At 44.0% G+C, this 17,138-nt stretch overlaps 2 non-coding genes across 2 annotated transcripts; both read right to left on the bottom strand.

Moving 5' to 3' along the window:
* Positions 1 to 2,539: 2,539 nt before the first annotated feature.
* Positions 2,540 to 2,658, bottom strand: LOC138361916 (5S ribosomal RNA). Its single transcript, XR_011227277.1, has one exon. It is a non-coding gene; the product is annotated as a 5S ribosomal RNA (ribosomal RNA).
* Positions 2,659 to 10,713: 8,055 nt separating this feature from the next.
* Positions 10,714 to 10,832, bottom strand: LOC138361920 (5S ribosomal RNA). Its single transcript, XR_011227281.1, has one exon. It is a non-coding gene; the product is annotated as a 5S ribosomal RNA (ribosomal RNA).
* Positions 10,833 to 17,138: the final 6,306 nt, after the last annotated feature.

Here is a 17,138-nt window from a genome sequence, read left to right as displayed (position 1 = left end):
TCTGCCACCCACCACGACAAATACCATAACCAGGCTCCATCCGGAGCCACACACACTTTAATAGAGAGATTCAAGTAGACAATCAACTTTCAAACATTAATAATAACATTTATATTGATTTCATTTGGAATGTGTACATAACAAACAAACAAACAAAACAAAATTATAGGGGATATTCAGCATCACTTGGAATATTAACCAATCATATAAATCCAATATATATTTTATATTTTACTTTAAGCGAGGAATTCATATTCTATTAATTTTTAATCATACAAATGAACAAAAGCAATTCTTCACTAGACGTAATGAATGAATAAATGATCAAGGTTTTAATGTGTTTCATGAATATATATATATATATATATATATATATATATATATATATATATATATATATATATATATATATATATATATATATTAATACTTGTGAACCAGAATATGTTTGAGCAGCAGCGATCGTGCCTGCCATTGGCCGAAGTGCAACAATTCAAATAATTTAAAGGGCCTGCTCGGGTATATAAGAGAGGCTGGGAGACTGGGGCCGGTGGTGGGTGATGGGTGATGAGTGATGGTGTGGTGTGGTATGGTGTTGTTAAGAGTTGATTTACGGCCAGCCAGCCAGCTGCAGCCAAGGCAGGGCAGGGCAGGGCAAGGCAAGGCAAGGCAAGGCAAGGCAAGGCAAGGCAATAACAGAACAGGACAGGACAGGACAGGCAAGGCAAGGCAAGGCAAGGCAAGGCAAGCAGGCGGGCGGGCAGGCGGGCGGGCGGGCAGGCGGGCGGGCGGGCGGGCGGGCGGGCGGGCGGGCGGCCAGCCAGCCAGCCAGCCAGCCAGCCAGCCAGCCAGGCAGGCAGGCAGGCAGGCAGGCAGGCAGGCAGGCAGGCAGGCAGCAGGCAGCCAGCCAGCCAGCCAGCCAGCCAGCCAGCCAGCCAGCCAGCCAGCCAGCCAGCCAGCCAGCCAGCCACTCCCACTTTGTATTTATATGCATTCAATTTATATTCAAACATTATATATGTTAAGGGCCTAGTTTTAGTGTTTATTTTAAAAATGACAAACATCGAGTCGTTTTACCAGTCCTTTAGCGTTAACAGTGATGCATTTTAAAACTGAACAGAAATCACCTTTTCTGGATATATCAAATATCGAATCCGCTTAATGTGCCTACAATTCAATCATTCAAAAAATACATAATTTACATCATGCCTTTTCATAGAACAGACAATAAGATTTGAGACAATAAGAACTTTACTTTTATAACTAAAGTTGCACAATTATACCAACTCTATGGTGGCTGGGTGGTAAGGTGTGTGGCTGGTGTTTTGGAAGTCGCGAGTTCAAACGACCCAATGGGAGTACTTTTTTTTTTTGCCATACAATCTTCCTAATACTATTATGTAGGTGTGTGTGTGTGTGTGTTTTTATTCATTCTTTGGTTTTATAGATGACATACATATTGACTCCTTTTACCGGTCCTTAATTAGGCTCTGGGGAAGCAATGGTGGTGGTGCATTTAAAACTAAACCAAAAATCACCAGTTCTGGACGCGTCAAATATCATATCCGCTTAATGTGTCTACAACCTAATTACTTAAAACTACACTATTTAATTCATTCATATCATGTGCATATTGGTCATTATGCTCATACAACCGACATCAAAATTTATTTTCATTATTAGAATCATACATTTCATCAAGTAATACAGATACAAAGAGATTTTCTTTCTGAGAAGACCGTTAGTATTGGCTGGCTGGCAGGCAGGCAGGCATTTGAGGGTTATTATTTCGCCTGTTGATTGGGGGGAGGGTTGATGTGTTAGGGGGTTTTCGGTTAGGTGTGGTGGTGGTGATTGGTGGTGATTGGTGGTGATTGGTGGTGGTGGTGATTGGTGGTGAGTAGTGGTGGTGGTGGTGAGTAGTGGTAGTGTGGTGGTGGTGGTGGTGGTGGTGGTAGTAGGTGGGAGGGGGGGGGGGGGAAGGGGACTGATGGTCTGTGGATTCCTTCTCCGTACCCCTTACATATAAGCAAAAACATGCCTTCCTGTGGGTATAGAAACATTAACACAAATTATATATGTAACTGATATTGTAGCCTTTTAAACAGAAAAGATTTGTACATACAAATACTTTTAAATTATCATTTATTTGTGGAAATGGCATTTACGTCATTAAATTGATACCTCAGCATCAAGCTTGTGTCCTGCAGCTGTGGTCCAGTGGTAAAGTGTATATAAGTGATGCGTATTCTTGGAGTTGCGAGTTCAAACCCGGATTAAGCTATATATATATAATATATATATATATATATATATATATATATATATATATATATATATAAAACAACATGTTTTGTTTTGGTTGTTTGTTTTTGTATAAAGCCTCACACACTATATTAAGCGAGTTTGTTTTAAACATGACATACATATTAATTCATTTTACCAGGCCTTATTCCACACAACTCCGTGAATTTCCCGTGGAGCCAGCCATTCAAACAAAAACAAACGAAACAAAACAAAACAAAACAAAAAACATTATTGCCAACAGCATTTGGTGTTCCCAGGCGGTCACCCATCCAAGTACTAACCAAACCCAACGTTGCTTAACTTCGCTGATCGGACGAGAAGCGGTGTTCTCAACGTGGTATGGCCGTTGGCATGAGACTGCCTACACATTGTGGCTAATAACCAACTCTTTTTAGTCATCACGGCAGGATACGGACCTTCTTGTGGTGTCTTAATGGTAATTGTATCCTAACATATTTTTGTCTCCTTGGCATGGATATTTAACATCGTTTATTCAGTCTTGGGTTTATGTTCTTTCGCCATTTACAGACATTTTACATCTACCTACTTCCTCAGCCTGCCCTGCCAATTTCTAATGAATTTGTGGATTTTCTTTTGTAATACATACATGTGTGTGCTCATCTGCTCTTCAGTTTTTATGATATTTGTCTCATCTGTCCTGCTTTATGATACTTTTACAAAGAACATGAACAAATGCTTCTATTTTAGAGAAGATATGGGATCCAGGTTTCGGAGCCGTAAAACCAACCGTTGTGATTGGTGGACGAGTTGCCAGGTTGCAGCTTCTGTACCGTGCCGGCACATAAATAGGTTCGGCTCAAGCGGCGGCAGCATCATTCCCCCGTGACTGTCTGAGCGTCTCTCATCACCTTGGTTATCTCATCATCATCATGGTAGAAGCAAAGCCTACCAAGAAGGCTGCGGCTGCTGCTGTGGTGGCCACCACCAGGAAACCTCGCGTCCAGGTTGCTCACCCGAAAACTAGTCAAATGGTTCTAGCCGCGGTCGCAGCACTCAAAGACCGTAAGGGCTCGTCTCTACAAGCAATCAAGAAGTACGTTGTTGCCAACAACAAAGTCGAGGCTGCCAAGATCGCCATTTACATCCGAAGATTTCTCAAGAAAGCAGTGGCTGACGGCATTCTTGTTCAGACCAAGGGAAGTGGAGCTAGTGGATCATTCAAGCTGGCCGTAGCAGAGAAGAGGGCCGTTCTAACTCCCAAGAAAGCCACCACAACCAAGAAACCATCTACAGCAGCAAAGAAGGCCGTGGTAACTCCCAAGAAAGCCGCCACAAGCAACAAACCACCTACAGCCTTGAAAAAGAAGCAGCAGCAGCAGCTTGTTGTTGGGAACAAAAAGCCCAAAATAAAGAGAGCTTCAAAATCTCCCAAACCACCCAAGGCAAAGAAAGCTGTCAAGAAAACAACAAAGGCAAAATAAACGATGACATGCAAGCAGCATGAATACACATGACAATAAACATCCAGGCCTCCCCCCTCAGTGGAGGGGCCTCATATGATTCCAAAAAGAGTTTAGTTTTGTAGACAAATAAATCATTACTTTTGGGGTAGATTTACTCTGTATATTATATATATATATATATATATATATATATATATATATATATATATATATATATATATATATATATATATATATATTTATATATACACATGGGTGAGGTGATATGGTACCAAAGTTTTGGGTAAGGTGATTGACATTTACACAAGATAAAACACGAACCAATGGGAATAAAAACATAAGAATGGAAGTAACTGCAGAAGGCCTATTGGCCCATAACACAAGCACTTCCTCTTGATGCTTCTATATTGGTTCGGAGTCTTGAAGCTATAATAATATATATAATTATATATATATATATATATATATATATATATATATATATATATATATATATATAATATATATATATATATAATATATATATATATATATATATATATATATATTATATATATATATATATGCACACAAAACTAAATAGTCTTGTTAGACAAATTGCCCCTATTAGAGGCAAGTTGACTAACAAGCCGAATGACTGCAATTGTTTTGAATTTGAGTTAAATCTAACATAGAAATGTAATCAAACCTAACCTAACCTATGCTAACCCAAGCTAAGCTAACCTAACCTAACCTAAGCTAACCCAAGCTAAGCTAAGCTAACCTAACCTAACCTAACCTAACCTAAGCTAACCTAACCTAACCTAACCTAACCTAACCTAACCTAACCCAGCAATTCATGATCTTAATATAATACTGTTAATTGGATAAACCAATTTGGAAAGAAATGTTCGAAAATAACAAAATTAACTGTGCTTGTTAGGAAAATTGGGCCTTGCATACTTGTCCCAATAGTGTGGTTCTCGCTTTTAGGTACGACATAAACGTATACCTAAGTTGAGAGAGAAAAAGATTCGCACTCAAACATGCATATCGATTGCCAGTCCTGAATTCTGGGTAGATATTCGTGTCCTCCCTTTTCATTTACCATCATTTGGATACTATCAAAACAGCTCTGAGAAGGATAAAATGAATAAAACGGGTAGCTCACTCATGTAAAAAGGAAGAGTTGGGAAAGATCTCTCTCTCTCTCTCTCTCTCTCTCCCCCTCACCCCCCACCAATGATCCTGCTCTGCTAGTATATAACGTAACAAACCTTCCCCCCCCCCCCTCCCTCCCCAATCAGAGTCCCTTTAAGCATGCGAGGATAAAAAATAGATTTCATAAGACCCAATGTGCTAGCTGATATCAAAACAATTTATGTTATCGTCTATTAAGCCCTTCAGTAAAAAAGTATAGGGACCTAATTAGGTCCCGTTTTGAGGTGGTGGTGGGTGGAATCGATGGATTAGCCAAGCTCTTATCCGCCGAATCCGTAGAGGGTACGACCCTGGCGCTTCAGAGCGTACACCACGTCCATAGCAGTGACGGTCTTCCTCTTGGCGTGTTCCGTGTAGGTTACAGCATCACGGATGACGTTCTCGAGGAACACCTTCAGGACGCCACGGGTCTCTTCGTAGATGAGACCCGAAATACGCTTCACGCCGCCACGACGAGCTAAGCGACGAATAGCGGGCTTGGTGATGCCCTGGATGTTGTCACGTAGCACCTTACGATGACGCTTGGCGCCACCCTTTCCGAGTCCCTTGCCTCCCTTGCCGCGTCCAGTCATGGTGTTGAAGTTGTGTGAATCGAATTGACGAATGCCCGCACGATTTCCCGACTATATCCCATCAAGCGGACGTACTAGTAGCATTGCAACTCCTGCCTGCCCTTACTTTACGCTTGTGGTCGAGTAGACACGGCTTTCTCACAACGCTTTCAAAACTGCAGTTGCCTACTCGTCTGTTTCACGTCCCTGTGAAATGACTTTTGCACAAATCCAAAAAATAGCAAAATCAGCGATAATAGTGATTGAGGTGAGCCGCCTGTTGGCTGCAGCCAGAGGAAGGAGGGGAGGGGCAACGGGGTGACGTAGGCGAGTCGAGCAGCCAATGGCGCTCGAGCAAGCGCCTCGAGACGGCGTATATAAGCAAAAATTTTTCGGCGCCGGCCATCACAAACCACAGTTGTTCACCATGGCTCGCACCAAGCAGACTGCTCGCAAGTCCACGGGAGGCAAGGCTCCTCGTAAGCAGCTGGCCACCAAGGCAGCACGCAAGTCTGCTCCTGCCACAGGGGGTGTGAAGAAGCCTCACCGTTACAGGCCCGGAACGGTCGCCCTGCGTGAGATCCGTCGTTACCAGAAGAGCACCGAGTTGCTCATCAGGAAACTTCCCTTCCAGCGTCTGGTGCGCGAGATTGCCCAGGACTTCAAGACCGATCTTCGCTTCCAGTCGTCTGCCGTCATGGCTTTACAGGAGGCATCCGAGGCTTACCTGGTCGGTCTCTTCGAGGACACTAACCTCTGTGCCATCCACGCCAAGCGTGTCACCATCATGCCAAAGGACATTCAGCTTGCTCGCCGTATCCGTGGAGAGCGTGCATAAGCTAAATCGACCACCCTAGTATACACCAAACTCGGCCCTTCTCAGGGCCAAAATATCCTTCTAAGGAGATTTCAGACATTCCTAGCATAATTTAGGTGTCATACATACATGTGATATCAATAAATCAAGTCATTTGTAGTACAACCTGTTCTCTTACAAACAAAACGCCGTCGCTTTTCACTCTTATGCACTGTCAAGGATCACCCCCCCCCCCCCCCCCAAAATAAAAATTGTCATACTGTACTAGAAATAAAAGCAGCTTGTATAAGTGACATATACTGTCCAGTCCTGTTTTATTCTGTTTTCGGTCCTCTGGCTTAATCTGTTAAGTTAGGAGATGACATTTTAAATTAACCGTTTTCTTGACATTTTCAAACCTAAGAGGGTGGCCTGCATAGTAATCCTAATGTGGAACATAACAATGAATCTCTAATCTCTAGAAAAAAGATACCGAGTGCTTATATGTGTTGAGAGAGAGAGAGAGAGAGAGAGAGAGAGAGAGAGAGAGAGAGAGAGAGAGAGAGAGAGAGAGAGAGAGAGAGAGAGAGAGAGACACACAGACAGATAGACAGACAGACAGACAGACAGACAGACAGACAGACAGACAGACAGACAGACAGACAGACAGGCAGGCAGGCAGGCAGACAGACAGACAGACAGACAGACAGACAGACACTGAGAGAGAGAAACACACACAGACAGTTTCATAAATATTCTCATTTTATAGCTATTTGCTTTCAGTGACAGAGGTTTTTGTTATAATAGTATTGGTGTCTAACACTCACAATCTCTTTAGAAATTAAAGTGTGGCTCCAATGGAGCCGAGTTTGTTGGTTTGAGGCCAAGCCACCACCACAGGGCAGTAAGTAAGCCGTTTACTTGGAGGAGGTGTACTTGGTGACGGCCTTAGTGCCCTCAGAGACGGCGTGCTTGGCCAGTTCTCCGGGCAACAGGAGCCTTACAGCCGTCTGGATCTCCCGACTGGTAATGGTGGAACGCTTGTTGTAGTGGGCCAGGCGAGAAGCCTCGGCGGCGATGCGCTCGAAGATGTCGTTCACGAACGAGTTCATGATCGACATGGCTTTGGAAGAGATACCAGTGTCGGGGTGGACCTGCTTCAGCACTTTGTAGATGTAGATGCTGTAGCTCTCCTTCCTCCTGCGCTTCTTTTTCTTATCGCCCTTGGCAATGGCCTTCTGGGCCTTTCCGGCCTTCTTGGCAGCCTTTCCAGATGCCTTGGGTGGCATGATGATGCTCGTGCTGGCTGGCGTTGCGATACAATAATGAACTTTTGCGCGAGGCGAGCTTTCCTTTTATATCCCGCTCGCGACTCAGCTCAGAGCGGGTCGCGTGGCGGAGCGCGCTGATTGGTCAGTGGCGGGCTCCCTTGATCCTGAGCGGGGTATATAACACGAAGCTCGATCTGCGAGCCCGCATAAAACACCACAAACCCACAACAGCAGCAGCAATGTCAGGACGCGGCAAGGGAGGCAAAGTGAAGGGCAAGTCAAAGTCTCGCTCCAGCAGGGCCGGACTTCAGTTCCCCGTGGGCAGAATTCACCGTCTGCTGCGTAAGGGCAACTACGCCGAACGCGTCGGTGCTGGCGCTCCTGTCTACCTGGCAGCCGTCATGGAATACCTCGCTGCCGAAGTTCTGGAGCTCGCCGGTAACGCCGCACGTGACAACAAGAAGACCCGTATCATCCCACGTCACTTGCAGTTGGCCATCCGCAACGACGAAGAACTCAACAAACTTCTGTCTGGCGTAACCATTGCACAGGGAGGTGTTCTTCCAAACATTCAGGCAGTTCTTTTGCCAAAGAAGACAGAGAAGAAGTAAGCACTTCTGCCACCCACCACGACAAATACCATAACCAGGCTCCATCCGGAGCCACACACACTTTAATAGAGAGATTCAAGTAGACAATCAACTTTCAAACATTAATAATAACATTTATATTGATTTCATTTGGAATGTGTACATAACAAACAAACAAACAAACAAAATTATAGGGGATATTCAGCATCACTTGGAATATTAACCAATCATATAAATCCAATATATATTTTATATTTTACTTTAAGCGAGGAATTCATATTCTATTAATTTTTAATCATACAAATGAACAAAAGCAATTCTTCACTAGACGTAATGAATGAATAAATGATCAAGGTTTTAATGTGTTTCATGAATATATATATATATATATATATATATATATATATATTATATATATATATATATATATATATATATATATATATATATTAATACTTGTGAACCAGAATATGTTTGAGCAGCAGCGATCGTGCCTGCCATTGGCCGAAGTGCAACAATTCAAATAATTTAAAGGGCCTGCTCGGGTATATAAGAGAGGCTGGGAGACTGGGGCCGGTGGTGGGTGATGGGTGATGAGTGATGGTGTGGTGTGGTATGGTGTTGTTAAGAGTTGATTTACGGCCAGCCAGCCAGCTGCAGCCAAGGCAGGGCAGGGCAGGGCAAGGCAAGGCAAGGCAAGGCAAGGCAAGGCAAGGCAATAACAGAACAGGACAGGACAGGACAGGCAAGGCAAGGCAAGGCAAGGCAAGGCAAGCAGGCGGGCGGGCAGGCGGCGGGCGGGGCGGGCGGGCGGGCGGGCGGGCGGGCGGGCGGGCGGCCAGCCAGCCAGCCAGCCAGCCAGCCAGCCAGCCAGGCAGGCAGGCAGGCAGGCAGCAGGCAGGCAGGCAGGCAGGCAGGCAGCAGGCAGCCAGCCAGCCAGCCAGCCAGCCAGCCAGCCAGCCAGCCAGCCAGCCAGCCAGCCAGCCAGCCAGCCAGCCAGCCACTCCCACTTTGTATTTATATGCATTCAATTTATATTCAAACATTATATATGTTAAGGGCCTAGTTTTAGTGTTTATTTTAAAAATGACAAACATCGAGTCGTTTTACCAGTCCTTTAGCGTTAACAGTGATGCATTTTAAAACTGAACAGAAATCACCTTTTCTGGATATATCAAATATCGAATCCGCTTAATGTGCCTACAATTCAATCATTCAAAAAATACATAATTTACATCATGCCTTTTCATAGAACAGACAATAAGATTTGAGACAATAAGAACTTTACTTTTATAACTAAAGTTGCACAATTATACCAACTCTATGGTGGCTGGGTGGTAAGGTGTGTGGCTGGTGTTTTGGAAGTCGCGAGTTCAAACGACCCAATGGGAGTACTTTTTTTTTTTGCCATACAATCTTCCTAATACTATTATGTAGGTGTGTGTGTGTGTGTGTTTTTATTCATTCTTTGGTTTTATAGATGACATACATATTGACTCCTTTTACCGGTCCTTAATTAGGCTCTGGGGAAGCAATGGTGGTGGTGCATTTAAAACTAAACCAAAAATCACCAGTTCTGGACGCGTCAAATATCATATCCGCTTAATGTGTCTACAACCTAATTACTTAAAACTACACTATTTAATTCATTCATATCATGTGCATATTGGTCATTATGCTCATACAACCGACATCAAAATTTATTTTCATTATTAGAATCATACATTTCATCAAGTAATACAGATACAAAGAGATTTTCTTTCTGAGAAGACCGTTAGTATTGGCTGGCTGGCAGGCAGGCAGGCATTTGAGGGTTATTATTTCGCCTGTTGATTGGGGGGAGGGTTGATGTGTTAGGGGGTTTTCGGTTAGGTGTGGTGGTGGTGATTGGTGGTGATTGGTGGTGATTGGTGTGGTGGTGATTGGTGGTGAGTAGTGGTGGTGGTGGTGAGTAGTGGTAGTGGTGGTGGTGGTGGTGGTGGTGGTGGTAGTAGGTGGGAGGGGGGGGGGGGAAGGGGACTGATGGTCTGTGGATTCCTTCTCCGTACCCCTTACATATAAGCAAAAACATGCCTTCCTGTGGGTATAGAAACATTAACACAAATTATATATGTAACTGATATTGTAGCCTTTTAAACAGAAAAGATTTGTACATACAAATACTTTTAAATTATCATTTATTTGTGGAAATGGCATTTACGTCATTAAATTGATACCTCAGCATCAAGCTTGTGTCCTGCAGCTGTGGTCCAGTGGTAAAGTGTATATAAGTGATGCGTATTCTTGGAGTTGCGAGTTCAAACCCGGATTAAGCTATATATATATATATATATATATATATATATATATATATATATATATATATATATATATATAAAACAACATGTTTTGTTTTGGTTGTTTGTTTTTGTATAAAGCCTCACACACTATATTAAGCGAGTTTGTTTTAAACATGACATACATATTAATTCATTTTACCAGGCCTTATTCCACACAACTCCGTGAATTTCCCGTGGAGCCAGCCATTCAAACAAAAACAAACGAAACAAAACAAAACAAAACAAAAAACATTATTGCCAACAGCATTTGGTGTTCCCAGGCGGTCACCCATCCAAGTACTAACCAAACCCAACGTTGCTTAACTTCGCTGATCGGACGAGAAGCGGTGTTCTCAACGTGGTATGGCCGTTGGCATGAGACTGCCTACACATTGTGGCTAATAACCAACTCTTTTTAGTCATCACGGCAGGATACGGACCTTCTTGTGGTGTCTTAATGGTAATTGTATCCTAACATATTTTTGTCTCCTTGGCATGGATATTTAACATCGTTTATTCAGTCTTGGGTTTATGTTCTTTCGCCATTTACAGACATTTTACATCTACCTACTTCCTCAGCCTGCCCTGCCAATTTCTAATGAATTTGTGGATTTTCTTTTGTAATACATACATGTGTGTGCTCATCTGCTCTTCAGTTTTTATGATATTTGTCTCATCTGTCCTGCTTTATGATACTTTTACAAAGAACATGAACAAATGCTTCTATTTTAGAGAAGATATGGGATCCAGGTTTCGGAGCCGTAAAACCAACCGTTGTGATTGGTGGACGAGTTGCCAGGTTGCAGCTTCTGTACCGTGCCGGCACATAAATAGGTTCGGCTCAAGCGGCGGCAGCATCATTCCCCCGTGACTGTCTGAGCGTCTCTCATCACCTTGGTTATCTCATCATCATCATGGTAGAAGCAAAGCCTACCAAGAAGGCTGCGGCTGCTGCTGTGGTGGCCACCACCAGGAAACCTCGCGTCCAGGTTGCTCACCCGAAAACTAGTCAAATGGTTCTAGCCGCGGTCGCAGCACTCAAAGACCGTAAGGGCTCGTCTCTACAAGCAATCAAGAAGTACGTTGTTGCCAACAACAAAGTCGAGGCTGCCAAGATCGCCATTTACATCCGAAGATTTCTCAAGAAAGCAGTGGCTGACGGCATTCTTGTTCAGACCAAGGGAAGTGGAGCTAGTGGATCATTCAAGCTGGCCGTAGCAGAGAAGAGGGCCGTTCTAACTCCCAAGAAAGCCACCACAACCAAGAAACCATCTACAGCAGCAAAGAAGGCCGTGGTAACTCCCAAGAAAGCCGCCACAAGCAACAAACCACCTACAGCCTTGAAAAAGAAGCAGCAGCAGCAGCTTGTTGTTGGGAACAAAAAGCCCAAAATAAAGAGAGCTTCAAAATCTCCCAAACCACCCAAGGCAAAGAAAGCTGTCAAGAAAACAACAAAGGCAAAATAAACGATGACATGCAAGCAGCATGAATACACATGACAATAAACATCCAGGCCTCCCCCCTCAGTGGAGGGGCCTCATATGATTCCAAAAAGAGTTTAGTTTTGTAGACAAATAAATCATTACTTTTGGGGTAGATTTACTCTGTATATTATTATATATATATATTATATATATATATATATATATATATATATATTAATATATATATATATATATATATATATATATTTATATATACACATGGGTGAGGTGATATGGTACCAAAGTTTTGGGTAAGGTGATTGACATTTACACAAGATAAAACACGAACCAATGGGAATAAAAACATAAGAATGGAAGTAACTGCAGAAGGCCTATTGGCCCATAACACAAGCACTTCCTCTTGATGCTTCTATATTGGTTCGGAGTCTTGAAGCTATAATATATATATATATTATATATATATATATATATATATATATATATTATATATATATATATATATATAATATTATATATATATATATATATATATATATATATATATATATATATATATATATATATATATATATGCACACAAAACTAAATAGTCTTGTTAGACAAATTGCCCCTATTAGAGGCAAGTTGACTAACAAGCCGAATGACTGCAATTGTTTTGAATTTGAGTTAAATCTAACATAGAAATGTAATCAAACCTAACCTAACCTATGCTAACCCAAGCTAAGCTAACCTAACCTAACCTAAGCTAACCCAAGCTAAGCTAAGCTAACCTAACCTAACCTAACCTAACCTAAGCTAACCTAACCTAACCTAACCTAACCTAACCTAACCTAACCCAGCAATTCATGATCTTAATATAATACTGTTAATTGGATAAACCAATTTGGAAAGAAATGTTCGAAAATAACAAAATTAACTGTGCTTGTTAGGAAAATTGGGCCTTGCATACTTGTCCCAATAGTGTGGTTCTCGCTTTTAGGTACGACATAAACGTATACCTAAGTTGAGAGAGAAAAAGATTCGCACTCAAACATGCATATCGATTGCCAGTCCTGAATTCTGGGTAGATATTCGTGTCCTCCCTTTTCATTTACCATCATTTGGATACTATCAAAACAGCTCTGAGAAGGATAAAATGAATAAAACGGGTAGCTCACTCATGTAAAAAGGAAGAGTTGGGAAAGATCTCTCTCTCTCTCTCTCTCTCTCTCCCCCTCACCCCCCACCAATGATCCTGCTCTGCTAGTATATAACGTAACAAACCTTCCCCCCCCCCCTCCCTCCCCAATCAGAGTCCCTTTAAGCATGCGAGGATAAAAAATAGATTTCATAAGACCCAATGTGCTAGCTGATATCAAAACAATTTATGTTATCGTCTATTAAGCCCTTCAGTAAAAAAGTATAGGGACCTAATTAGGTCCCGTTTTGAGGTGGTGGTGGGTGGAATCGATGGATTAGCCAAGCTCTTATCCGCCGAATCCGTAGAGGGTACGACCCTGGCGCTTCAGAGCGTACACCACGTCCATAGCAGTGACGGTCTTCCTCTTGGCGTGTTCCGTGTAGGTTACAGCATCACGGATGACGTTCTCGAGGAACACCTTCAGGACGCCACGGGTCTCTTCGTAGATGAGACCCGAAATACGCTTCACGCCGCCACGACGAGCTAAGCGACGAATAGCGGGCTTGGTGATGCCCTGGATGTTGTCACGTAGCACCTTACGATGACGCTTGGCGCCACCCTTTCCGAGTCCCTTGCCTCCCTTGCCGCGTCCAGTCATGGTGTTGAAGTTGTGTGAATCGAATTGACGAATGCCCGCACGATTTCCCGACTATATCCCATCAAGCGGACGTACTAGTAGCATTGCAACTCCTGCCTGCCCTTACTTTACGCTTGTGGTCGAGTAGACACGGCTTTCTCACAACGCTTTCAAAACTGCAGTTGCCTACTCGTCTGTTTCACGTCCCTGTGAAATGACTTTTGCACAAATCCAAAAAATAGAGCAAAATCAGCGATAATAGTGATTGAGGTGAGCCGCCTGTTGGCTGCAGCCAGAGGAAGGAGGGGAGGGGCAACGGGGTGACGTAGGCGAGTCGAGCAGCCAATGGCGCTCGAGCAAGCGCCTCGAGACGGCGTATATAAGCAAAAATTTTTCGGCGCCGGCCATCACAAACCACAGTTGTTCACCATGGCTCGCACCAAGCAGACTGCTCGCAAGTCCACGGGAGGCAAGGCTCCTCGTAAGCAGCTGGCCACCAAGGCAGCACGCAAGTCTGCTCCTGCCACAGGGGGTGTGAAGAAGCCTCACCGTTACAGGCCCGGAACGGTCGCCCTGCGTGAGATCCGTCGTTACCAGAAGAGCACCGAGTTGCTCATCAGGAAACTTCCCTTCCAGCGTCTGGTGCGCGAGATTGCCCAGGACTTCAAGACCGATCTTCGCTTCCAGTCGTCTGCCGTCATGGCTTTACAGGAGGCATCCGAGGCTTACCTGGTCGGTCTCTTCGAGGACACTAACCTCTGTGCCATCCACGCCAAGCGTGTCACCATCATGCCAAAGGACATTCAGCTTGCTCGCCGTATCCGTGGAGAGCGTGCATAAGCTAAATCGACCACCCTAGTATACACCAAACTCGGCCCTTCTCAGGGCCAAAATATCCTTCTAAGGAGATTTCAGACATTCCTAGCATAATTTAGGTGTCATACATACATGTGATATCAATAAATCAAGTCATTTGTAGTACAACCTGTTCTCTTACAAACAAAACGCCGTCGCTTTTCACTCTTATGCACTGTCAAGGATCACCCCCCCCCCCCCCCCCCAAAATAAAAATTGTCATACTGTACTAGAAATAAAAGCAGCTTGTATAAGTGACATATACTGTCCAGTCCTGTTTTATTCTGTTTTCGGTCCTCTGGCTTAATCTGTTAAGTTAGGAGATGACATTTTAAATTAACCGTTTTCTTGACATTTTCAAACCTAAGAGGGTGGCCTGCATAGTAATCCTAATGTGGAACATAACAATGAATCTCTAATCTCTAGAAAAAAGATACCGAGTGCTTATATGTGTTGAGAGAGAGAGAGAGAGAGAGAGAGAGAGAGAGAGAGAGAGAGAGAGAGAGAGAGAGAGAGAGAGAGAGAGAGAGAGAGAGACACACAGACAAGATAGACAAGACAGACAGACAGACAGACAGACAGACAGACAGACAGACAGACAGACAGACAGACAGGCAGGCAGGCAGGCAGACAGACAGACAGACAGACAGACAGACAGACAGACAGACACTGAGAGAGAGAAACACACACAGACAGTTTCATAAATATTCTCATTTTATAGCTATTTGCTTTCAGTGACAGAGGTTTTTGTTATAATAGTATTGGTGTCTAACACTCACAATCTCTTTAGAAATTAAAGTGTGGCTCCAATGGAGCCGAGTTTGTTGGTTTGAGGCCAAGCCACCACCACAGGGCAGTAAGTAAGCCGTTTACTTGGAGGAGGTGTACTTGGTGACGGCCTTAGTGCCCTCAGAGACGGCGTGCTTGGCCAGTTCTCCGGGCAACAGGAGCCTTACAGCCGTCTGGATCTCCCGACTGGTAATGGTGGAACGCTTGTTGTAGTGGGCCAGGCGAGAAGCCTCGGCGGCGATGCGCTCGAAGATGTCGTTCACGAACGAGTTCATGATCGACATGGCTTTGGAAGAGATACCAGTGTCGGGGTGGACCTGCTTCAGCACTTTGTAGATGTAGATGCTGTAGCTCTCCTTCCTCCTGCGCTTCTTTTTCTTATCGCCCTTGGCAATGGCCTTCTGGGCCTTTCCGGCCTTCTTGGCAGCCTTTCCAGATGCCTTGGGTGGCATGATGATGCTCGTGCTGGCTGGCGTTGCGATACAATAATGAACTTTTGCGCGAGGCGAGCTTTCCTTTTATATCCCGCTCGCGACTCAGCTCAGAGCGGGTCGCGTGGCGGAGCGCGCTGATTGGTCAGTGGCGGGCTCCCTTGATCCTGAGCGGGGTATATAACACGAAGCTCGATCTGCGAGCCCGCATAAAACACCACAAACCCACAACAGCAGCAGCAATGTCAGGACGCGGCAAGGGAGGCAAAGTGAAGGGCAAGTCAAAGTCTCGCTCCAGCAGGGCCGGACTTCAGTTCCCCGTGGGCAGAATTCACCGTCTGCTGCGTAAGGGCAACTACGCCGAACGCGTCGGTGCTGGCGCTCCTGTCTACCTGGCAGCCGTCATGGAATACCTCGCTGCCGAAGTTCTGGAGCTCGCCGGTAACGCCGCACGTGACAACAAGAAGACCCGTATCATCCCACGTCACTTGCAGTTGGCCATCCGCAACGACGAAGAACTCAACAAACTTCTGTCTGGCGTAACCATTGCACAGGGAGGTGTTCTTCCAAACATTCAGGCAGTTCTTTTGCCAAAGAAGACAGAGAAGAAGTAAGCACTTCTGCCACCCACCACGACAAATACCATAACCAGGCTCCATCCGGAGCCACACACACTTTAATAGAGAGATTCAAGTAGACAATCAACTTTCAAACATTAATAATAACATTTATATTGATTTCATTTGGAATGTGTACATAACAAACAAACAAACAAAACAAAATTATAGGGGATATTCAGCATCACTTGGAATATTAACCAATCATATAAATCCAATATATATTTTATATTTTACTTTAAGCGAGGAATTCATATTCTATTAATTTTTAATCATACAAATGAACAAAAGCAATTCTTCACTAGACGTAATGAATGAATAAATGATCAAGGTTTTAATGTGTTTCATGAATATATATATATATATATATATATATATATATATATATATATATATATATATATATATATATATATATATATATATATTAATACTTGTGAACCAGAATATGTTTGAGCAGCAGCGATCGTGCCTGCCATTGGCCGAAGTGCAACAATTCAAATAATTTAAAGGGCCTGCTCGGGTATATAAGAGAGGCTGGGAGACTGGGGCCGGTGGTGGGTGATGGGTGATGAGTGATGGTGTGGTGTGGTATGGTGTTGTTAAGAGTTGATTTACGGCCAGCCAGCCAGCTGCAGCCAAGGCAGGCAGGGCAGGGCAGGCAAGGCAAGGCAAGGCAAGGCAAGGCAAGGCAATAACAGAACAGGACAGGACAGGACAGGCAAGGCAAGGCAAGGCAAGGCAAGGCAAGCAGGCGGGCGGGCAGGCGGGCGGGCGGGCAGGCGGG

The sequence above is a fragment of the Procambarus clarkii genome, unplaced genomic scaffold, assembly GCF_040958095.1.
Source record: "Procambarus clarkii isolate CNS0578487 unplaced genomic scaffold, FALCON_Pclarkii_2.0 HiC_scaffold_1003, whole genome shotgun sequence".
Classification (NCBI taxonomy): domain Eukaryota; kingdom Metazoa; phylum Arthropoda; class Malacostraca; order Decapoda; family Cambaridae; genus Procambarus; species Procambarus clarkii.
Note: the sequence above shows the minus strand (reverse complement) of the source record. Positions and strands in the feature narration are given on the sequence as shown.